The following is a 24800-nucleotide window of genomic DNA, read 5'->3' on the forward strand; positions in this document are numbered from 1 at the left end:
AAGGCACACATACGACATGTACTACACGTACATGTCGTATGTGTGCCGTATGTGTGTCCCGTCTTATTCGCGCAAGTATACGTAACCTTTCACATTTTCAAAAGTTATATTGCATTTATTACCCTGAGTGTTTCAAAAGGTAGACCTGACCACACCTGTCACTGAGCCTTAACTGAGCACCTGCCGTGTTGGCCACGTTATATGATCTTGTGATGTCACGCAATCCAAACTAGAGTGCTTGGCCATGTCACCTGCCTATCCACCAACTGCTCTACCACCCGCAAGAAGCATGTCTCCACTCACAAATATGACGCTCACATTTCTCGCTTAAAAAGTTTCTGGAGAACAGGACATTTAACACTGTTTAGTCAAAATCACGAATTCACTGCTTAGAGTGCCACAGCCGTTTTCCCTCAGCCAGCGAAAAAAAGGGCTGAGCGATAATCATTCTTCGGCCGCATCCACAGTGACTGTGCCCTAGCGTCAGTTATTGCTTAGGCTGCATGAAGCCGTGATGCACGCGTCTATCAAAGAAGTATAAAAAAGCAATTTAATAGTCTCTCCTATAACCTATTTCCAGCGTATTCTTTTTTCTCTCATACATTTGTTTCCTTTAACGGTGGCACATGATTTTGTTTTCGATTTTAGAGCTGGTGCGTGATCCCGAACGTCTTCGTTCTAGCGCTTCTCTCGGCTTCTAGGGAATCAGCGAGGCGCTTCAGAATCACACCTAAATGAACCCAGCGATTAAGAAAAGAAAACCGAGATGGGCCTGATGAGCATTCTTCCGAAAGAGCACAGGCCATTCGAGAAACCGGGTCAGGGGATAGCAGTAGCGGAAGGAAAGAGAGCGCACTTAGGATTCAGGCCTCTAATTAGCCTTTTAATTGAACAGGCCTTTCCACGAAGTCTATGTGAGAAGAAAAGGGAGTCCGGCAAAATAATACTAGAACAAGTGAGATACCCGTAAACGAAGCTCTAGCAGTCAGCACGACGCAGCAACACTCTGGAAGGGGCCGGCAAAGTTGCCAAGACCGAGCGCTTGGTCATGCGAATTAAGTGTGAAAATTGCAGCTGATGCTTATAAGAAAATACGTTGGCTTTGGGCCTCTTCGCGTAAGGCGCCAGCAGGCAAAACAACGTCGAGACGATCGAGTACGGTACTGAAACGTGCAGTTGAAGAATGATTTCTTGGATCGATTGGTTATGTCGTTATGTTATGTAGGTTGGTCTATCACATAATATGGTAGCTTCGAACTGTATGCTAGTTGATATATGTGTGAGAAGAGGTAGTTCTTGACGGTCGTGGCACTTTCTTCAAATAATATCAAGATTTGTAGAATATCATACGACAGGGTAATTCCGTGCTAATGAAGATAGCATTTTGAAGGTTTCTAATACGGTCCGTTTCCTTTCCCTTAGCATTACAGCCTGCATGCAGACAGCAGATGTCTAAATTTCCGGAGGGTAAAGTGAAAACAAAGCTGTCCCACAGCGTAGCCTCCAAAATCAGATAAATATATCACAAGCTCTAAGAACCGAGTTTCCAGTGCAGCCCGATAAGTTGGACTCAGAGAAACATTAGAACTAGTGAAAACTCAAGAGTTTATGTCTCCATAATGTCGAGGCCATCCCATTCTACAAAGTTCATAAATTTATTGGGATCTCAAAAAAAGTACTGCGCGATGAATATTACTGAAATCTGATCCAAACAACCCCGTACACGCCATTGGGGAAAAGTATGAGGCGCCAACGAAGACAAGGAAAAAAAAATTCTTCTAAGGGATCGGTTTTGCACTTTCCAATAGTGGGACAATACAGACAGTGAAGGAGGCAAGGAGGTCACGGTTCTTACACGAAAAAAAAACAAACAAACAAGAAACATTCGCACTTGAGGGCCAATGCGCCAGCAGGGAAAATACTAAGCTACGCTTATTTAATACGCCGCCGTCGACGAGAGCTGAAAGGAGTTTAAAAGGAGTTGCTCGCCCTCATTTCAGGAGCTTAAAATGAGTTTAAAAGGAATTGCTCGTCTTAATTTCTGGAGCTTAGAAACAATTCAGTTGCTGTCTTACGAAATGTTTAGGGAAAATAAACTAACAGTTTCAGAGGACTGGGTCTTTCTTTCCCTGAACGATGACTTCTAACTGCTATATATGTGTGAGTGAATATTGTATTATATCTTACATTATTGATAAGTATATATATTTATGTAACCTTTTTCGCTCGCCTATTATTTGCCCTGCACTTGTAGATGGAATAAGCAAACTCTTCTGCTTAATTCAATTTCGACATTCCACTCCACATCAAGATTCATCACCCTGAAAAACGTTCCGCACTCCGGGCGCCGTACTAACTGCCAGGGAAATTTATTGCACATACTTTGCGTTTCCGTTAAAAATGGTAAATGCCTTCGAGAAAAAAAGAAATTAGCTCGCTTTCGTGGCGTTCGGCGTACAGGCACCCTCGGCGAAAGGAACGCGCGAACGGAGGATCTAAAAATTGAATCACTTCGTCAAAGCGGGTTTTTGAAGATGGAGAAATGTTTAGCGAAAGCATGCGCAGCAGAAAATATACTACTCAAAGCATGGTTATTCAGCGAAAAACAATAAAGATAAACAAACAAGAACAAACATTGGCATGAAGGACTTGTGCAAACAAAGACATAGCCTACGGTTTAAAGCTATCAGCTCCAATGATTTAGAAGCAAAATGTAGTTCACCCGAATCCAGTACAAAGGCATGTCTCCCCACCTCTACTCTGAAACTTTGTTTCCACACCCACTGTCTTCCCATAAGGGCGCGCTCCAACATATTTTCCACTCTCATTGTGGGGCGGATGGCAGCGGTTTCGCAAATATAGCGCAATTCAGTCATGCGTAGCAGAGTTTCAAAGCACCAAATGAGAAATGATTAAAAACGATTTGCACATGGCGGAACGTTGCCTCAGATGGCGCCCATTGTATCCGTGCATCGCCCAACCCTACAGGTCATGAGCGGTCACAGGACACACACACAAAAAACAAAAACATTGTCGACGTTATTTTACACGGTACCGATGTTTTGTCTCTAGTCTACCTTGCAGTTTATTACACTTTCACCCTCTCCATGAAGTGAACTTTCGTTTTCATTGGTTGCAAGAGCCCGCCTGCCTTCTTCTCCGCTTGAGTGCCATTATTCTGGTTGGCGTTAGCGACTCGTTCCACACGTTAAGGGACCGAGAACAACAAAAATAGTCAGGGATAAAATAAAAAAAAAGCAGGACTAATAACAGGACATCTATACTGCGTAAATAGAGTCCAATCGCCGCACTGTCAGCTCAATTCAAGGGTAAACAAGAAGTTTGTTTCCTCATCGCATAGCGCCACGAAGTGCTACGGAGACACCGATCCTAACAGCAGACACAGAGCAGGCCGCCAGCGCGGGCACGAGTGATCGTGTTTGTGTTTTAAATAGAATACCAACCCAAAAATAGAAACTTAAAAGCAGGGGATCGTCGCAAAGCACCGCTGACGAGAAACGCAAGGAGCAAGGCACCTTGTGCGAACAATTGCTTCGAAGGCGCCTGTTTGCAGGCGATAAACCTCTGAAGCTACAATGGCTTCTACTTCCCACTTTATCCATGATGAACCAAATACGCAGTCTAGAAGAGCACTTAGATGAGAAGCGAAAGAAAACTTATTCTAAACGCTGGGGAAGCGTACTTCACTTGCTTACGTTTAGGGGCGCACTATGCTGCTGACCACCTCTGCTCAGGAGATGACACGAAAGCCAATACAAGGAACATATACCCACTGCCTATGGGAGGCACTTCCCAGAAACCACTTCTCTAAGTAGTCGTAGAGGAGGCGGTAGTCACCCGGTCTTTGCAATAGTTCGGGAAAAGCGCGGATGGAAACAGCAGAACCAATCTACGAGTCCACTTCGTGAAGAATCATCACCTCAGGAAGGTTTTGCAAACTGCGATTTCCGCGCGCTCCAATTTAGTGACTGACAAAAGAAACAACGGCCTCATAACAATCTGCAGAACAATAACCCGTCGACGTGCCTCTCTTGAGCAAGTTCGCTAGAAGGTGGCCGTTTGCCTCTGACGCTATAAGAGAACGATGGTGATGAATAAAAGAAAGGAAAATGGGGGGGGGGGGGGGGGGGGGGTAGCACATTATTCGACTCGTGAAGAGTGAAGTTAGATGAAGCGCTTTCATGGAGTGGTGAGGAAAGACAAAAAGAGAGAAAGCAGCCCTGCGATTTACAGCAACGTAAAAAAGGTGAACAATTACCCAACTAAGGCAAATATCCACGAAAAAAATAAAACTTTGTGCTATGCAAACCAAAATATGAAGGGATAAGAAAAAAATTAACTAATTCGTTCGCGACACGAAAGTACTCTCTGCAGTAACACTCCGCGGCATTCTGGAGGTCAAGAACTCTCAAAGCAGGAGCAAAACAATATGGCGGATCCGGTCGTGAAAGGGGCGATCGTGGGAGAAAGCATAGAGCTTTAATAACGTCATCAAGATGACAACTGTTGTGGCAACTGCCATATAAAAAGAGGCTTCGGAGAAGGCTTGGGCGGGCAAAAGACGCGAGTTAAAAACAAGAAATATAGTGGCCTAGAAAATCGGACAGTCGAGTGACATGGAAGGAGTAAGAAAGCATTCCTAAAAGAGCCAGATTCACAAAGAAAGTAGCAACAAAGAAGGGAAAGAAATTAAGATAAGGCTGCCTAACGGGGTGTGTAACGGTGCGGTAAGCGATGGGAGGAGGAAACCGAGTTATGAGGAACAAACGAACAAAATAGAATGACGGTTTGACGGGGCGGGCAGAAGCCAACTGAAATCCTAATTTCTGCCTCCAATATATACGACGCGTTTTTGTTTTTTGCCTATAAGGTGATCTCAGCGGATACGTGTCGCAAGGAAAAAGTCTGAAGTGCCGAAATTGAAAAACAAGGTATGAGGGGAAAAATAAAAACTAAAAAGAAAGAGAAAGACTAAGCTATTTCAGGCTGAGGGCACCAAAGAAAGAATAAAATAAAGAAAAAAGAAGGAACGGCCGAATTAAGAATAAAATGCAGAAAGAATAGAATAAATACAGAAATAAGAAGCGGCGATTCAGCCTGAAAAGAGCGAAGGTGAAGAGAAAATGAGTACCAGCGCATCGACGGCAAGACTTTCCTTCACTCTCCGGCGGAGTAGGTTCCAAGAGGAGTAGGGAGTCCAAGAAATGAAAAGGGCTGACATAAGATTGTCATCCAGATCAAAGCAAAAAGTAAGTAAAAAAAAATGGCAGAACACAAGCTTGACTCCGACTACAATTATAGAGACGTGGCGTGATACAAGAGGCTGCGGGAGTGTCGGCACCATCTCATAATAACACAAAAAGGGGGTGGGGGGGGTTGATAAGAACTAGGGGAAATGACAGAAACATGTTCACGAGTGGTCGAACCAACCTGAAAATGTCATTGGTGTTGCCGAAGACAGCGACGAGACTACATATAAACGATAATAATCAGATGCGCCGTTAGAGGGAAATGGAGCTGCCTCTGCAGCTGCTCTGTACTAACCTATGGAAAGGCGTTATACCGTTCGCACTATGTTCGTCTCGTGAGCCGTGGGCGTGGTGTAGGGGTGAACGAGGAAGCTGGCGAGTAGAGCACTGTACTATTGGCTGCTGGGCGTTGTGGAAAGATGTAAGAAAAAAAAAAAATGGCCAGGTGAACGAAATTATGGAAATGACACGCGAAGTGAACTGGGACGAAAATGAAAAAGCTAGCTAGAAAGGTCAAGTTCTCCGCAGCAAATTCCTGGGACGCATTTACGTGTTCCTAGTTTCAGAGGTAGAGGTGGAATAACGGGCCATTCCGAGACGCGGTGGACCCGATGTCACCAAAGGAAGGCATTTGGGTTGCACATGTTCCTGCTAAGTTGCTCGAAAAGTTAGATTGTTATCAATGCGCCTCATTGTTAGTTCTGAAGTTTGAAAGGAACGGGAGAAATGAAGTTCGCAGCATCTTATTTTCGCTTCAGACCAGAACAGAAATGCCGACGCTGAGGGACACCAGAATACAGAAGCCAATGCCGGCAATGCGAAAGCAATAACCGGGCTGAATATATTAAACGGAAATGATTACCGAGGCTGGGAGGAAACTGTGAGAATGCTGTGTGTTAAGAAAAAAAATTAAACTGGACATCGCAAAGTGTAAATACGCTGGTAAGTAACAAAACATACAGAATAAATGATGCTTCTGTGTTTATCCATCAATGACGCAGAAGGGAAAGTGTGTTGACCTGAATCTTGAAATGACACCGCTTTACTAAAAGGAACTAGTGTTTCTACGCCATTGGGTTGCTAGGATGAAGTGGGATAAACATATAATGCCGAGAAAACTTGAAGGAAGGGGCCAGACCTATATGGATTTGTTGTCGTACCTGATAGATCTCCCAGCGGTGGTTTTGTATACCTGCAAGCCGAAGCATAAGCCAATAAAAAGACACTAGGGCTAGAAATCAGAATCAAATCGAAAATGGCGAAATCTTATAGTTCTACACATGACTTGCAATTTTCTACATTAAACTTTTATTGCACTTTTTTTTCAGATATTGGGATTGTAATGGATGGAAAATATCAGCGAGTATTTGCTTCATTACTGTATTGAAATACATTTAGGAGAGAGTATATTTTGCTTGCTTCATACTTCTTAGTAGCCTTGCTTCTAAAGCTAACTCTCCTACTGTTATGAAATGTTAAATTCCGCACAGCTGATTTAGATATAGGTTGATTAGTCGCTTTGTGGGTGTTTACGTTCCAAAGCAGCTCAGGCTGTGTGAGATGCAGCAGTGCAGTGCTTTGGATAATTTGTACCCTGAGTTTTTTTTTTTTTTTAGAGTGAATGGACATCGCAGGCTACATGGGCGCCTTGAGTGTTGCGTGGAACGGAAGGCGGCTGCCATGGCTGGCATAGATCCACAGATTGGTAAAATAAAATTATGTGCTGGCACGAATAAAAGTAAACTGGGGAAAAAGGCGTCAAGAAACCTAGTCATCAAATGCGTGATTTGTTCACAGTTTCGATAGCAATAAAATATATGCATTTTATTCTTGTCGGGAATACTGCGTATACAAAGATTTTACAAAACTACGACAATTCTTTAGTGAAAAAAAAATTCAACATTTAAAGAAGTTCCGTTAGGTTAGCACCTGCAAAAGATGAAAACGAGAAAACAACAATGGCTAACAGGAAGAAATGATGAAACAGAATAAAAACTAAATAAGGAGAAATCAAATATAACAGCAAGAAAACCAAACAAGTACATTTAGGAAAGACGGAAAGAAGAGAGAATGGAGGTAGTGGGGGAAATGAAATCAAGAAATTAAACAAGAAATACGTAAGCTTGTGAGTTTGGTTAAGCCAGATGCCGGTAGATGGAGGGAGTCAGATTCATCAGAAGGGAGCTTGGGAAAAAAATGTCAACAAGAAGGGTGGCCTCCAAGAATGAGAGGGTGACGAGGGTAACGCGGTAGCACTCGCTAAGAAGTGGTGTTCTCATCGCCGGACGCATCCAACTATGGGCCCGACTACGAGACATCCATAAGCTCAGAGATCTCAGGAGAAAAAAAGAAGCGGTTTTTCGTTCACGTTTTCCTTCTACTTTTCTTGCTTCTACCTCCCAGTCGGCTCACATTTTTTTTAACGTCACCGAGAAAACGATAAAGAGAGAGTTTCCGCGCGTCGTGCCATAAGTTTGAAATTATCTTTTCGAGCTGTGCCTCCTCCTTCATTTCAACGGCATATTTTCTTAACTACAAGTTACTACAGTCTCCAAATGTAGGCGGATGATGCAGTTGTCACCTTTGCTTCGCAGACTCTGACAGTATTGCTTGCCGATTTTAACACCGAATCAGATTGGTTTAGACGCAGACCAAATGCGAGGATCTAGAGACGGTATATTTTGAAAGTAGCGCTAAAAACGAGGACCAAGAGTAGAAGGACACAGCACGAGCGCTTTTTCACAACTAAACTTTTTACTGAAAAGCAAAGACCTCGCATTTGGTTGACCATTGCCAGGGATGTCAAGATTGTAAGCCGGACTGTAAGCCAGAGTATAAGCCGGTGTGCAAGAAAAAATGTAAGCCCCTTTATGAGGAAGCAGACATAATGTCAACTCATAAGGAACGATTTCAGCGTGTAATCACGGAAGCTTTTTACATATCAAGACCAGGAATACATCCATACGCGCACGTTCGATTGCTCTAACACAAAAAGAACTGGCATATCTAAACCACACGTGGAACTAATCTCTCTCGTCGCTTCCTTCATCTTTTTTGGTGACTCTTGTTGGCTTTCGTGACTATGAGGCTTTTTTGCTTTTGTTTTTACATCTTATCTTAGTAAGCACCCCCACCAGCTGTATCATATGCCCTACATTTTTCCTGTACTTGATGCTATCACGTTTGTTTTCTTTTGTTTTGTTTCGTGAGATGGGCATCTATTCCGCGTTTATCAATAAAAAGTTTAGTTGTGAAAAAGCGCTCGTGCTCTGTCCTTCTACTCTTGGTGCTCGTTTTTCGCACTACCTTCAATATGAACCAGATTCAACTCGCCCACTTTCAACCTTACTACCTCTAGAGACGTAGGCTCGGTCGAAGATAGGCAACCTGCAATGGAGTTTGCTGAGACATGTGGCGCCACCTGGCGGCCGACGGGAGCTAATACTGAGTCGGCGCAGAAGCTGACGCCGTATATGTTGCGGCCGCTGTGTTCCTTCTGCGTTCGCGTTTTGTTATCCCAGTGAGTGTGATTTACTCATTTAGTGACTTCAGTGGTCTCGTGCGATGCTTCGACTACTACGGATGTGAACAAGAATAAAAATAAGCGCAAGGGCGGCGAGAAAGACTACCACAATCACGAAGGAGACCTAAGCGTACCGCTTGCTGGGAGAATGATGAGAGAAGGAGATATCGGCTGCGAGAGAGTAATGTAACTGAAATTTGTTTTGTTATGGGGCCATTGGCGTACAGACGCCAAGAAGCTAAAATAAGACGATTGCTCGTGAGCGGAGGAAACGGTATAAACTTCTGACTCGGGGAGTCGCACGCTGGTTGGGGCACACTACTCAGTACGCGCTGTAAAATTTGGCGTGTACTGGTATATGCTGTGCAAGATCGAGTGGCATACGTCCAGAAAATCAACAAAGCCGTGCAGCCGCAGCATCGTATTCCAGCCGCATTTCAACGGAGGCGAAATAAAAAAAAAAAAAAATGTTCGTGGATCTGTGAACCGGATTTCTAATGCGGTGTCTATTCGGAACCACAAAGCCAAAATATCTTCAAAACTTCCAATTACAGATTTCAATAAGCATATTTATCTGTAAATTAGTTCTTAAGGTGCTGAAAAAGTTGAAGTGGCGGAGTGTATAGAGGCCCGTGATACTGGACGCTGAGAATGGAACTTCGTTCTATTGTTCCGCGCCAAATATTTCTTTCACCGACTGCTCAAGCTACTCAAGAGTCTCTTGTCTCAGACGATAGAATATTTCATCATTAGTAACAACAGTAAAAAATTCTAACCCTTAACGACCTCCGTTACGAAAGCTTTGCCGTTGAGTGCCAGCATTTCCCGCCGGCTTTCCCCAAGCTTGAGGTACGGAGATACAAAATGCATGCCAGTTATTGTTGTTGTTAAGGGCTTTATTTTTCCAACGGTGTAGGAGGCCCCCTACTCCCCGTCCCCGGCACGCACAGTTATCGTTGATGACGCACGCTACAACCGCACAGTGCTTGCAATCGCCACGACATCCGTAGCGGGTACCGCACCATGCCTCCTGTAACTTCCGCAGCACTGTCGAAAGGTGCACCACGAACAAAAGTGTTCGTCATGGTACTAAACTTTAAAGCAAAACAGCGAGGAAATTATTATGCTGCTGTAATCAAACAGCAAGAACAAAAAAAAAAAAAAGAAGAAACGGCGATCAATCTCTTCTCAGGTTCTCTCTGCACTTTCAATGTTTGGGTATGAGGTGTGAACGCAATAGGTGAATGAAAAGCTACGTTTACAACATTTTTCATTCATTTAATTATTTCTTAATTCATCATCACATATCCGACTAATGCCCTGAGAGAATAAATTTCGTTAAAAAAAATTCCGTCTACTCACGCGACATTCAAAGCTGTGCGCGCGGGTGTTCCGTCGCGAGCGGCGCGCACTTCGCGGTGACGTCGACACCGTTCACGTTTTAAACATGAGCATTCTCCAACAGGCGGTGTCCTTTCGTCAGTATTAGTTTTCGGAAGTAGCTCTCAAGACATTCGATTGCCTTAAAACTGCAGAAAATGAGAGCCGAGATGCTTCTAGCCGTACAACGCGAACGCAACCCGACCGCGCCAGCCTACTCAGATTACTCGGCGCCGCCGTTGGCGGCGCTGAACGCTGCGCTCCACTAGCGCCGCCTGGCCACTGCAGGTTGCCTATAAACAAGATTAGAAGCGGGAGAAACGGATGAGGCAACGGGAAGATGAAGGGCTCGAGGACGGAGTAATGATACATTCTTCTTATAAGATAAGGCAGAGCGAAAGCTACGTTACAATGGCGGCAAGCTCTATATCTGGGATGTTTCTTGCCCGAGATGAGGTTGCGCGGGTACTACCGCGACGTGATCACAGACGTGACGTACACATCTCCACCGGCTTAGCTCGTCGTTGGCGAGCCTCGAAAAGCCGTTGCGAATAGTTGTTTTCACATGCGTTAAACCGAATTAAGAAAAAATCGCTGATGATGAATGCTCGCCCAGCGAGTTGAAACGTAGGTTCGGACACTTGTCAGTATTTTCAGACACCGCCAGCTATAGTAATCTATTTAAGAAAAAAGAAGTACCTATAGTTTGGCTAAACATTTAGGGGAACTCCCAAGGTGGACCAGATTTGCAATAAGTGAGTAATTTCTGATCAACATCCACAGAAGCGCAGCCATGCGCCTACAAAAGAAATTTATTCAGATTTTTCTGAAACTTCGCAGTTAAAGAAAAATTCGCCCTAGCCCGTGATTCGAACTCTGGACCACCGTTTTACGAGGACGAAGTTTATAAGAAGACTACGGAATATTGCTGCACTTGGGTGGATGTCCGTGAGTGATTATTCCCTTATTACCTAAACATTCTGTGTAGCCCCAATAAAGCCAAATTAAAGTAATCACCAAGTGTCAATTTTCGGCAACCAAGTGAAGAACCTGATACCAAACTTTCCATTGACGACAAGCCCTTCACGACAAAACACCTGGAGCGCTATGCAATCTCGAAGCCTAATTTTATTTTCACTGCCCAGAGGCAGTTTCTGCTCTCAAACCCGAACAGTCGAGAGGTGTGCAGTGGCTCACAGATACGCGACAAGGATTTCTTCTCTAAGTACACCAGAAAAAAAAAAAAACTCTGCATATAACTTATTAAAATGAATTACGTAAAGAAACGTCTAATTTCGACAGAATTTTTGACGCATGAAGTGAAAAAAAAAAAGCAAACACGCTGACCATGTGCTACGAAGAGGAGGAGAAAAAGAGGGCGGTGTGCTACGAGAAGCTTACATAAACCGGCATAATCAGTGTAGGAAAAGCTACAAATATCGCGGAGACCCGTGGTTCCACGGCGAGAAATATGGCACAAAGTTCTTTTTTTCTGCCGTCAAATACGAGCGACACCATGACAAGCTTTTAGTAGGGAAGACAGTCGCCGAGCGCTTACTAACGTCGCCCTCAGTCGAAGGCACAGCAACACACGATGGGAACTTAAAAACGTTGTCTGCTTAGTTCTCAAGTTTCGAGATAAAAACCGCTACCTCCCCTTTCCCCTCCCCGCCCTTCTCCCGTTTCAAGCATAGATTAGCAACGATTGCACCTCCGAGTATGCGTTTCGTCGAAAAACGCGGTCAGTTTGAGTCGCCATTTATATCCTTGGTGACGAAGAAATAAACAAAAAAAGAAAAAAAAACATTCCTACAGCGTGTAAGGCGCACAAAGATGAAAATATACACAGACAGGAAAACTCTTCTGGCAGGTCAGAGCACATCCATAGGATAGCAGCGTCTAAAAAGCGTCTTGGCACAGCAAACATTGACCTCTTCTTTCTTATGCTTACTGTTTATTTAAGTGAAACTCAGGAGTGTTTCCAAGAAATGGCAAGTGACGAGGAATAATAGAAAATAATAAAAAATGTCAGGAAGACATCAGACTCGTTTTCGGCACAGATTTTCATGCGAGCAGTAATGGGTGAAAGAGGCAACATTTCACAAGTTTTGAAATAATCGCACGAATAAAAATGCAGTAAAAATGAGAAACAGCCCAGAAAAGGCGATACCGCTATCAAGCGACGGGTTTTCCAGCACTTGCTTACACACATCGGAACTAGCAAATTGGTGACACTTCAGGTTCGCCTATGGTTCTTTTACTCCGTTTGCGTTTCTTAGTACTAGGCGGAAGCGAATCTCTCTCTCTCTCTCTCTCTTACACACACAAAAGAAAAAATTACGAGCGACTTTAGCGACTAAAGTAGTGAAATGTGAAAGCCTGAGGGCCGCATTCTTGTACGCAACTGGCACTAATTGGGAATTAAATAATAAATTAGTAAGTAAGGACGTAATTACTTAATTGAGTAATTATCAATTATTAATAGTAAACAATGAGTTACCAAATAATAAGGTATATTTGATTAATTCATTCATTGATTAGCATTTGATCATTGATTGACATATGGCCGCATTCGCGCATACTGTGGTGGTGCTCTGAGATTGGTCGAGACGTCTATAACGTCATTCCGCCTTGGCCAATCAGAACGCCGCAAAAGCGGGACACATTTTGTCCACGGCAGCATCAGCCAATAAATGCTTTCGCCTTGAAAGACAAAGGCGTCGTCCTGTAGCTACAGCGAAAATGGAGCAATGCTGTATGCTAACTGAGGAAGGGTCCACTTGCCACACAAAGCTGATGAAACAAGTAAGAAAGATGGTTCCATAAACGGAAAAAGCTTTACAAATTCTTCGAATTTGATGACATTATGCGGAGAAAAACAACCACCGTTTCTCTGAAGACGAAGATTGAAAAATGGCTCCGAAAACGGAAAAAGCTTTACAAACTCGCCGTCCTCCATGACGGTATGCGAAGAAAAGCACCCACCATTTCTCTTATGATAAAAAAATGCGATAGAAGAGTAAGAAACAGCGCCAGCTCGTTATCGAAAGAGCCGATGAGTTCCGCGGCTAGTATACAAATGCGAGTTTATGCCTTCGCGCTGTCTTCATGTCCTCGTCCTCGTAAACTAGGCAATATTGTACTTTAAAAGCAGTAACGTGATCCAGCCAGAATGTTAAACCCGGGTTTTCTCTTATAAACCAGCAAATGAGTTAGTGTAAGTTAATCCGACTTAAACAGCAGTGGCAGTCGCAGAAGCTTACGGCAAAAAAATTTTTGCGCATGCTATTAGTGTATATCCAATGGATACGAAAACATCGCGTACCTTGGTTGCTGATATCAGAAGAGAAAACAACATTGTGGCTGCTGAACCTTTGCGACCGACGTAGGCGCAATCAGAGGATTATTTGAGGAAGGTATTAGTCGGTCCTGTTTGTGCTAATCTTGTGCCCCTCTTCAGGGCAGCTTTCCTTAGCGTCACTGGCCGGCTGATGTTAGGTTTCATTGCCCGATTCTATGGGCAGAAATAGAAGGGATTCAATGGTAGGTGTTTACAGTAGCGGGCAAGATAGTAAAAGCAAGCTAATTAATGGTAACTAGCTAGGAAGAGGCAACGAACGAGTACGGTAAACAAGTGGAAGCAAAAAAAAAGGAAGGTTAGGTTCAAAAATACGCACAAGTGAATGGCAGCAAATAGATAGCGGTGAAGCAGAGACGACAACTGTTGGTAAAGGAGTTTCCACATACTATTCAAACCTAATGCCATTATCATGTCACGTGGGACTGCCTCATTATTATTTACAACCAGGAACCGAACTTCATGGGGATTTAAAGGGAAATCTTTGTTCAGAATTCACTGTAGGTCTTCGCAAAAGAAACCACCCTCCCAGCAATTTATAAACACATGTTCAGGAGTCCCCAGTTTTCTACGTAACGTGCAGTTCACACGCCATGTCACAAAAGTTTATTTTTCTACCATCTATGTCTTGATGTGCAGAGCTTCTACGTGTAATTTAGAGAATTGTTTTTCACAGCAGGCTATACAGGAATTCGTTTTACACGTTTCAAAATATTTGACTCGGTCCAGAAGCGTATAATGACCGCTATATAGAGTAACAAGGCTGTTATTGCAATCAGACCTTTCTGCAACTGTGCTCTGGTGGCAGTGGTTAAATAATGCAATCAGAATTGGGTACATGAAAAAGGTGTTGCTTGGACAATTGCAACAAAATAATCACGAATTACACCAACGACGGGTCAACCCTTGGCAAACCATAATTGACGAAGGATACATTTAAAACGGTCATTTCCGTTTCACAGGATTAAAAAAACGGCTACCGTTATCAACATGGCGCAAAAAAACAAGTACGGGAAAGACATTCAGCCCTCGTCTATGCAGCGATAAAGGTTCCTTCAACTTGTTTTCTGCTGAAAATGCTGAGGAGAGATAAGTAAACAACCTCGCACACCAATTTTAAACACTAACACACCTCTGCTAGGCTTCCCTTTAATGCCGACTCCATTGACTCCATTCTAGCATCCCTTGTGAGAAAAATTACCCGTGCACGCTCATTCTACCATGCACTTTCTCGCTCCCTCCCACTTCACTAGGTTGGGGTATTGGAGGACGTAGAATAAACTGTAATGTACAACGGATAAGGGGATCTACCTAACCCCAGACACGCAGGTCAGGGGGCGGGTGCCATTGCCCCAGACGCAGGCTCGGAGGTCTTGGGTCTCAACAACCTTTTCAGCCAGTTGGATGAGCAGGAGCTGGAGTTCGGGGACCGAGCTGCGCAGCATGGTTATCCAGGTTTTTGTACTGCCCATATTATGCATCCTCTGGAAACATTTCTTGCAAACATTACCGCCGCCCATGAATCGACAAAAGCTTTCGGCTTAATAAAACGCGACCTGCTAGCTGGAATATTTCTCTTGGCGAAGTTAGGTAAATCGGCAGAAACATTTACCGGCTATTTCGATGGAACTGTATTAATAGATGCTACTTCGAATTGCGACACATCCAGGGAACAGGGGGCTAATCAAAAAAACCAACATTCAAAACTACCTTCTGGAGTGTATTTCAACAGGTACGTCTTTGGCGTTCAAAATGCTGCGCTTAGCGATTGCACACCTGCAGCGACGAGAATAACAGCTTTTAAATGCGCTGGATTCTTTGTCATGCTTCTGCTAATCGGCGCTGGGTGGTAGGTTACGCAACCGAGAGAGTCACTGCGAAAGTTGCTAGCTGCTTGCAAAAGCCGCCGGCAAAATCGCGCAGCTAACGAAAGGCTTTCTTTTCTCCTGATTCGAAGGTTGTATCTTTTGCGCTGCCTCTGGAAGTAATCATACCAAACATACACAATAGCCAGGCGAATCGAAGAGCTCACTGCAGCGCACTGGGTGAAAAACTCAGGGGAAACTTAAGCCCCACCTTTAACAGTATGACGTGATAGTGTTAATACAGACTTTTAGTTTAGCGCTACCGCTTACCGCTATCGCCTACCGCTACCACGCGAGCGTCAGCACGCATACGCAGAGCAACCCGAGAGCGACAGATGGCGCCACGTCCCTGTCAAATTGAAAAAAAAAGGGGCCGACTTTGTCCTTGGAACCAACGAGGACGAACATTCCAGTGCGGGCCACGTGGCTGGGGCCAGCACTGGCATGGAAGGCATAAGCAAAGTAGGTCAGGCGGATCCGAACTGTCAGAGTTTAGAAGCAGCTAAGACGCCGGAAAAAAAGGAAGAAGTAAGGCAGAATGAAAATCCCAGAGATAAGGACACAGATAACCGAAAGCAGGAGCCAACAGTTGGGAGAGGGAGAGAGAAGGCCCAGGTGCTTATCGCCGGAGATTCTAACATGGACAGGTGCAAGCGAGATATCTTGGAACGTGTAAGGGGTGATAAGAGAGTGCTGGTTGGAGCCTTCCCAGGGAGAACAATGAGGGCAGTACTAAAAGAGAGTAAAAATAGGCTGTTGAAGAATTCCGCAGAGCGCAGTATGGTAATAGTAGCCGCGGGGCTAAATGATGTCCTAAATGGTGACGCTGCAGCAGTGGTGGAAAGTTTAGCTAAGGGAGTTGACGAGATCAGGAGATAGCACAGCAGACGCAGATAGTTGTATGCACAGTACCAGAGGTGCTAGGATTGAACGGAAAGATTTAAAAGGACGTGGTGACAGTTAATCAGGACATAAGAAAGTTAAGCCTGGAGAAACGTTTCGAAGTGGTTGAGGTAAACAGGGAGGTACATAAAGCAGGTTTTGGTAGGGCTTTTCAGCGAGATAGCATTCATTTTAACAGAAGGGTGGGAGCAGAGATCGGCTGACGCCTGGCAGGCAGGGCTGTAGCTTTTTTAGGGGGTCCGCGAGGACTCCGTGCACAGAGGCAGTTAGAATTGAAGCAGAAGAAAGTGTAATAATGGAGGCTGAGCACCCAAAAATGGCAAAGAGTAGGTCGAGAAAGAAAAGTACAAAAAAGAAATTTAACACTAGGATCAGCTACATAAACATGCAAGGCGGTAGAAAAAGACCGAAATGGCTAGAGATAGAACAGCAGTTGAAGGTTGACAAAATAGGTGTGTACGCTCTTTGCGAGACTCATCTCAGGGATCTAGAAGATCCGCCGTTTATAGAAGGCTACGTCTGGGAAGGGTGCAACAGAACGAGAACGGAAAAAAAGGGTGGAGGGGTAGGTATGTTGATACACCAGGGAACAAACTGACAAAGAATTAAATCATCTTGTTAAGAACATATCTGGGTTTCAGGAACAATTGCCGGCATAAAGACATGGTTAGGGGTAGTGTATTTGGGAACAGGACATCAGTGCAGGCAAGAAAACAGGGATATTGTTGAATGTCTCAGTGACGATATAAGCCAGTTTGGAAACGGGGCCAATATTATTGTACTAGGGGACATGAACGGCAACATCGACGATCTGGATGGATACACGGATTGTAACGGCAAGCTAATGCTAGATTTCTGTGAGCGACACGATCTAGTTATAGTAAATAGAGAAACAACATGTGAAGGCCAAATCACGTGGGAATTCCGCAACAGGCAGACGACCATTGACTATTGTCTAATGTCACAGGAAATTTATAGCAAGGTCACAAAAATGGAAATAGACGAAGAAGGGGAGTGCAGTCTGGGAAGTGATCATAAACGTATTAGTCTGCAGATGGGGCCCTTGATGAAAAGAGAAATGGAACTTAGACAAAACGTAAACACAAAATTAAACGACGATCAAACAGCCCAGATAGCAGCAGACATAGAGGAAGCAATAAAAAAAAGCCCCATGGAAGACTGGAATTATGAAGAGGTAGAACTACTCATAAGGAGGAAAATTCAGGAGGTTAAAGTAGCAAACCGCTGGAATGGAAAGAGGAAGCCACGGAGCTGGTGGAATAAGGAAATCAGGGAAGATATTCAACAACGACGGGCTGCTTCAAGGGAACATCGAATGGCAAAGAAGGCACAGGTATCTCAGGAGGAAATCGACCAAAAATGGGAATCATATCGACAAAAGAAACTTCAAGTGCAGGCCCTCGTCCAAAGTAAAATCAGACAGTCCACCGATCGCTGGATGGCTGATATTGTCACGTAGTGGTGACGAGGTCGACGGCACAAATGAAGGGTCGATGATTGCACAAAAGAAACACTTTATTTGGGCTGACTTGCGCCCGCAAAAGAACTAAGCAACTCGGCGGCGGCGATAGAAACAAACGTGCTGGTCGATCGTCAAACAAAGAATGCCCGTCAAACTCGGCAACGCTCAATTTAAAGGCTGCACAGAACATTCTAGATAACGTCGCAAACAGCTACCAGCACGGGTTGGAACATTGTGGAAAGACACCCAAGTGGCCTGAACCTTCGAGACAGATCTCGGTGCATCTTGCGCTGCAACAAAACTGATAAAGGTGTGACTCGCGACCTCGAGCATTAACAAACAAAGATTACGGAACTGATACGCGGTCCAGAATCAGAGTGATAAGCGTGTTTGCCGGTGGCTGTTAAAAAACAACAAATACTGTTTTGAAGGTTTCGCGGCATTACTCCCCCCTTAAAAAAACATCGCCTCGATGTTCCAGAACAAAGCAACTTAAACATAAACACTGCAAAGTTTAAACACCCCAGATTATTTAACGCGCGTAGTATGGCTTCAGTCGCACAACATGTACAATTTCTGGGCGTGCGCGTCACCGTTGTGATGCTGAAGTTCCGTCGGGAATGACTTCATAGTCCAGTGGTCCGACGCGGCGAATGATTTTGTACGGCCCAAAGTATCGACGCAACAATTTTCACTAAGTCCACGACGGCGAATTGGTGTCCAAACCCACACTTGGTCCCCTGGATTGTACTCTGCGTGGCGTCGTCGTAAATTGTATCGTCTGCTGTCGGTGCGCTGTTGGTCCTTAATACGCAGCCGTGCGAGTCGTCGGGCGTCCTCTGCACGCTGCAGGTAGGCGGCGACGTCAAGGTTGTCCTCGTTGGTTACGTGCGGCAGCATTGCGTCGAGCGTCGACGTGGGCTCCCTGCCGTACACAAGCTTAAACGGGGTCGCTCTGGTCGTCTCCTGGACTGCCGTGTTAAACGCGAAGATCACGTACGGCAAGATGGCGTCCCAGGTCTTGTGTTCAGCGTCGACGTACATAGCGATCATGTCCGCGATCGTTTTGTTCAGGCGCTCCGTAAGGCCATTGGTCTGGGGATGGTACGCAGTTGTTCGTCGATGGCTTGTGTGACTGTATTCCAGGATGGCTTGCGTCAACTCTGCCGTAAACGCCGTTCCCCTGTCCACGATGAGCACTTCTGGGGCGCCGTGTCGCAAGAGAATTTGTTCGACAAAACATTTGGCGACTTCTGCCGCGGTACCATTTGGTAGTGCTCTTGCTTCGGCGTAACGGGTAAGGTAGTCTGTGGCCACGATGATCCACTTGTTACCCATATACGAAGATGGAAAGGGGCCGAGGAGATCCATCCCAATTTGTTGAAAGGGCAGGATTGGGGGCGGAATCGGGTTTAGTAGTCCTGTTGGTCTGATCGGCGGCGTCTTGCGTCGTTGGCACTCACGACCCGTCTTCACGTAGTGGAAAACTTCGGCAGGCAGTCGCGGCCAGTAATACTTCTCCTGGATTCGACGCAACGTGCGCGCAAATCCGAGGTGGCCTGCTGTGGGCTCGTCGTGCAACGCCTGCAGAATTTCTTGCCGAAGGGTTTTAGGCACTACGAGAAGCTGCGCGGTCTTGTTGGGTGCAAAGTTCTTCTTCACGAGGAGGCCATTGCTTAACGTGAAGGATGATAAATGTCGCCTGCACACACCAGGAGGGGAAGCGGTCTTTCCTTCCAAGTAATCGGCTAGCGCTTTCAGCTCAGGGTCTGATCGCTGTTGTTCTGCGAAACTGCTGGCGCTTACCGGTCCCAAAAAGGCGTCATCGTCATCGTCCTTCGGGGGAGAATCAACGGGAGCGCGGGATAAGCAGTCTGCGTCGAAATGCTTACGGCCCGACTTATAGACTACAGTCATGTCAAATTCTTGAAGTCGTAGGCTCCATCTGGCAAGGCGGCCGGAAGGATCTTTCAAATTCGCCAGCCAGCAGAGCGCGTGATGGTCGCTTACCACCTTGAATGGTCGGCCGTATAGGTATGGACGAAACTTAGAAGTAGCCCAGATGATCGCAAGGCACTCCTTCTCGGTCGTCGAGTAATTTACTTCGACTTTTGTGAGAGACCTGCTAGCGTAGGCGATTACTTTTTCCTGTCCGGCAGTCTTCTGGACGAGAATGGCTCCTAGGCCTACACTGCTCGCGTCGGTGTGAAGTTTGGTCTCGGCGTTTTCATCAAAGTGGCCAAGCACAGGAGGGCATTGCAGGCGGCGCTTAAGTTCGTCGAAGGCTTCTCCTTGCGGCGCTTCCCATTTAAAAGGTACGTCAGCCTTTGTAAGCTGCGTCAACGGTTCGGCGATCCGCGAAAAGTTTCTGACAAATCGTCGATAATAAGCGCACAGCCCAAGGAATCGGCGCACAGCTTTCTTGTCGGCAGGCGGTGGGAATTGTGCGATTGCAGCTGTTTTCTCCGGGTCTGGGCAAATACCGTCCTTGCTACCGATGTGACCTATGAATCGGAGATCTTCGTAGGCGAAATGACACTTCTCTGCTTTTAGCGTTAGCCCCGATGACTTGATGGCTTCCAGCACTGTCTGTTTTTAGGTGGTCTTCAAAGTTTGACGAGAAGACAACAACGTCGTCCAAATATACCAAACAAATTTGCCACTTCAAGCCTGCCAGGACTGTGTCCATTACTCGTTGAAACGTGGGTGGTGCGGAGCAGAGGCAAAATGGCATCACCTTAAATTCATAAAGGCCGTCCGGTGTGATGAATGCGGTCTTCTCGCGATCTCTTTCGTCGACCTCAATTTGCCAATATCGGCTCTTCAGGTCCATCGATGAGAAGTACCTTGCATTGCAGAGCCGGTCGAGAGTGTCGTCGATGCGGGGAAGCGGGTAGACATCCTTCTTCGTTATGCTATTCAAGCGGCGGTAATCAACGCAGAAGCGAAGTGTGCTGTCTTTCTTCTTGTCCAAAACGACTGGTGCCGCCCAGGGGCTGTTCGATGGCTGGATTACGTCATCACGCAGCATTTCCTCAACTTGATCGCGAATGGCCTGGCGTTCTCGCGGCGATACACGATAAGGGCTTTGGCGCAGAGGTCGGGCGTGTTCGTCCGTTATTATGCGATGCTTGGCCAGTAGTGTTTGTCGTACCTTCGATGACGATGAGAAGCACTCCCCGTAGCTTTGAAGCAGACTGAGAATCTGGTCTTTCCTGTTGTGGGTCAATGCCGGGTTGATGTCAAATGTGGGCTGACGGAATAGGTCCGCTGCGTCTTCCAGCGTTTGGTCGTAGAGGGAGAATACATCTTTGAGGTCCGCTAATTTGTCGAGAAAGGCGATCGTCGTGCCCTTGTTGAGATGCCGGTATTCTTCGGTGAAGTTTGTTACCAGAACCGGAGCTTGACCTCTCCGGAATTTCGCGATGCCTCTTGCGATGCCGACACCTCGTTCTAAGAGCAATTGGATATTTCCTTCGACGATGCCTTCAGCGGTTTCGATGTTGGCGCTACCTACGCAGACTGCGATACTTGATCGGGGCGGGACGTTCAATTCTTCGTCGAGGACGTTTAGAGGGATGTGTTGCATCGACGTCGTCGTAGCAGGAATGGCTTTGTCTGCAGAGAGCTTGATGAGCTTGGATCGCAGGTCGATGACAGCCCTATGTTCATTTAGGAAGTCCATGCCTAAAATCACGTCGCAGGAGCACTGCTGCAAGACCACAAAGCTGGTGGGGTAAGTACGCTCATTTACGGTTATTCTTGCAGTGCATTGTCCCGATGGAGTAATCAGGTTGCCACCTGCTGTGCGAATCAGCGGGCCATCCCAAGCGGTGGTAACTTTTCTTAGCTGAGAGGCTAACGGTCCACTAATGACTGAATAGTCAGCTCCGGTGTCTACTAGGGCAGTGACTCTGCGACCGTCGAGATCAACTTCTGGCACATCAACTGGTGCCGAAGGCCCCGTCAGGTGACTTGTACGTCACCTTTAGCCTCGGTCCCACGGCAAAAAAAAAATTGTATTTTTGCTACAAAGTGCAATAAATAAAAAAAAGGCCACTTGTTCGCGTCCTCGCATTGCACGTGGGCCTTAGTGTCCGATCTCGGCTCCGTCGTTTCTTCAGGTCATGGCCGGGGCATACCGTTGTTACTTCGCTGGGCGGCGGTGTCTGCTTGCACTCTGGTCGTGTTGTCGTCGATGTCGTCGTGTGGAGCGGCGATGAAATGGTTGCGTCGTCGTTAGTGGTCGTCGGCGGCGGAGGATCTTCGTCTTTTCGCCGTTGAGCAACCTCACCTCCAAAGGTTGCTGCCTTTAGTTTCCCCTACGCGGGCTTGGGGACCTTCCGCGCACACTACCATCATAGTTACGTCCTGGCGACGCAAAGCGGGCCCTGTACGGCGATGGAGACCTGAATCGACGGCTTGGTGGCGCAATCTCACCGCTACGCAGATAGTTGTCGATTTCTTGCGGTCGTTCACCTGGGCGTGGTCGTGGAGCGTCGACTGCAAATCCGCGGAGACCGATTCGTCGGTACGGGCAGTGCCGCAGAATGTGGCCGGCCTCACCGCAGTGGAAGCATAATGGCTGGTTGTTCGCTGTCCTCCATGCGTCGCACTTCCTGGGGCTTGTTGGTCGTTGGTAGGCTTGGCGGGCGGGAGCCAAGGGGCGGTTTTCAGGAACAGGCCGGTAGCGGCGAGGGCTCGGAAAGTCATCACGTCGGGGCGGAGGGCGACGTAATGCACCAGCGTAGTTCATCGCTGTTGCCTCTTGTGCTGGAACAGTCGCAGCCGTCGCTTCAGGAACGCCCAGCGCCTGCTGGACTTCTTCACGGACGACGTCCGCGAGTGTCGCCACCTGGGGTTGTTGCGATGATGGCTGCATTCGGCGGAGCTCCACTCGCACGATCTCCCGGATGAGGTCACGAAGGTTCTCTCCACTTGCAGATGCGCTTGGGTAGTGGCTTGAGTAGTCTGGCTGAAGTGGCCGCTCGTAGTGGCGCATCCGGGTGTACAACGTCTTCTCGATGGCAGACGCTTCCGTTTCAAAATCCGCCACTGTTTTTGGCGGATTTCGGACAAGATTTCCAAAAAGCGATTCTTTGACGCCTCGCATTAAAAGTTTGACTTTCTCACCTTCAGTCATGTTAGGGTCGGCGCGGCGAAATAGGCGCTTCATCTCCTCAACGTACGCCAGGACAGACTCGTTAGGAAGTTGCAGTCTTGACTGAAGAAGGGCCTGGGCTTTTTCCTTTCGGACGATGCTTGAAAAGGCAGTCAGAGACGCTTCCTTGAAAGTCTCCCAATCCTGCATAGTTGCCTCATGATTTTCGAACCAAACTCGGGCATGTCCTTGAAGAACAAAGTAGACCTGCCTAAGTTTCGCGGCGTCATTCCAGCCGTTGAAATCTGCCACACGGTCGAAAAGGTTCATCCAATCTCCCGCATCTTCATCCGGTAGCCCATGGAAGCAGGGGGGCTCCCGGGGTTGGACGAAAATAACCGGTGCTGTAGGCTGGGCCATTGTCAGCGTCGATGCCTTCCGAGATCGAATGGGGTCAAGCAGCAGACCGTGTTCGGGTTGTAGGCCTTGAAGTCGGCGGCTGGCTCGGTGACCTGTAGGCTGGTCTTCCAGGGCGACAGGAACACGGCTTGGGTCTTCGCTTGAAGGATCAAAGGCAGCACCTCCACCAGATGTCACGTAGTGGTGACGAGGTCGACGGCACAAATGAAGGGTCGATGATTGCACTAAAGAAACACTTTATTTGGGCTGACTTGCGCCCGCAAAAGAACTAAGCACCCGAGTGGCCGGAACCTTCGAGACAGATCTCGGTGCATCTTGCCCTACAACAAAACTGATAAAGGTGTGACTCGCGACCTCGAGCATTAACAAACAAAGATTACAGAACTGATATGCAGTCCAGAATCAGAGTGATAAGCGTGTTTGCCGGCGGCTGTTAAAAAACAACAAATACTGTTTTGAAGGTTTCGCGGCAATATACACGATGCTTCTAGAGGCGGAGCAAGAAAATTCTGGAACTATACAAGCTGGCTAGGGAAGAAGAATCAAAGACAGCAGGATCGGATTCAAGATAACGCGGGAAATTGTTTAAAGGGACATAACACAGTGAACTACATTACATCAGTTATAGCCGAGTCATTTAAGAGTGACGATAGGGTAATCTCCGCAAATCAGGAAGCAACACAAGGTAGCAGAATACAAAGCAGCTTAGAACTGACCAATCTAAACTGGAAAAAGGCCGAAAAAAATATTCCTGAAAACACATCTACAGGAATAAATGGAATTCTGATCGAGCTGGTTAATGAACTCGGTCCAAAAAGTAAGGAAACGTTGTTAAAAGCTCTGGAAACAGTCATAACGAATAAACAAATTCCGGACAGCTGGCGGCAGAGTAAAATGAATTTGATTTATAAAGGAAAAGGAGACATTATGCGCATAAAATCCTACAGGCAGATTACCATAAAATCTGTTATGTACAGGTTAGCCATGCAGGCGGTGAAATTAAAGGTGCAAGCATGGGTAGAAAGTAACAAGGTAGTCGGAGAACTTCAGAACGGCTTTAGAAATGGTAGGCGCTTAGATGATAGCCTGTTCGTGCTTACTCAATGCATCGAAATATCTAGAGTGGAAAATAGACCTTTGTATTTGGCCTTCCTGGACATAAACGGGGCATACGACAACATAAGCAGGGAACTCCTGCGGAACATATTAAACGAAGAAGGTATCGATTATGAGATAATAGAGTTCCTACAGAAAATATACCGGGATAACAAAGTAGAAATTACGTGGGAAGGGATAAGAAGTACAGAGGATGTCAAAGTATGCAAAGGATTAAGACAAGGCTGTCCTCTATCACCGGTGCTGTTCATGCTTTATATGATAAACCTTGAGCGGAGGATACAAGACAGTAAGCTAGGTTTTAACCTCTCATATAGATTAGGTGCAATGGCTGTAGAGCAGCGCCTCCCCGCTTTGATGTATGCAGACGATATTGTGCTG

Source organism: Amblyomma maculatum, chromosome 11 (assembly GCF_055883805.1).
Source record: "Amblyomma maculatum isolate TAMU_Amacu chromosome 11, ASM5588380v1, whole genome shotgun sequence".
Taxonomy (NCBI): domain Eukaryota; kingdom Metazoa; phylum Arthropoda; class Arachnida; order Ixodida; family Ixodidae; genus Amblyomma; species Amblyomma maculatum.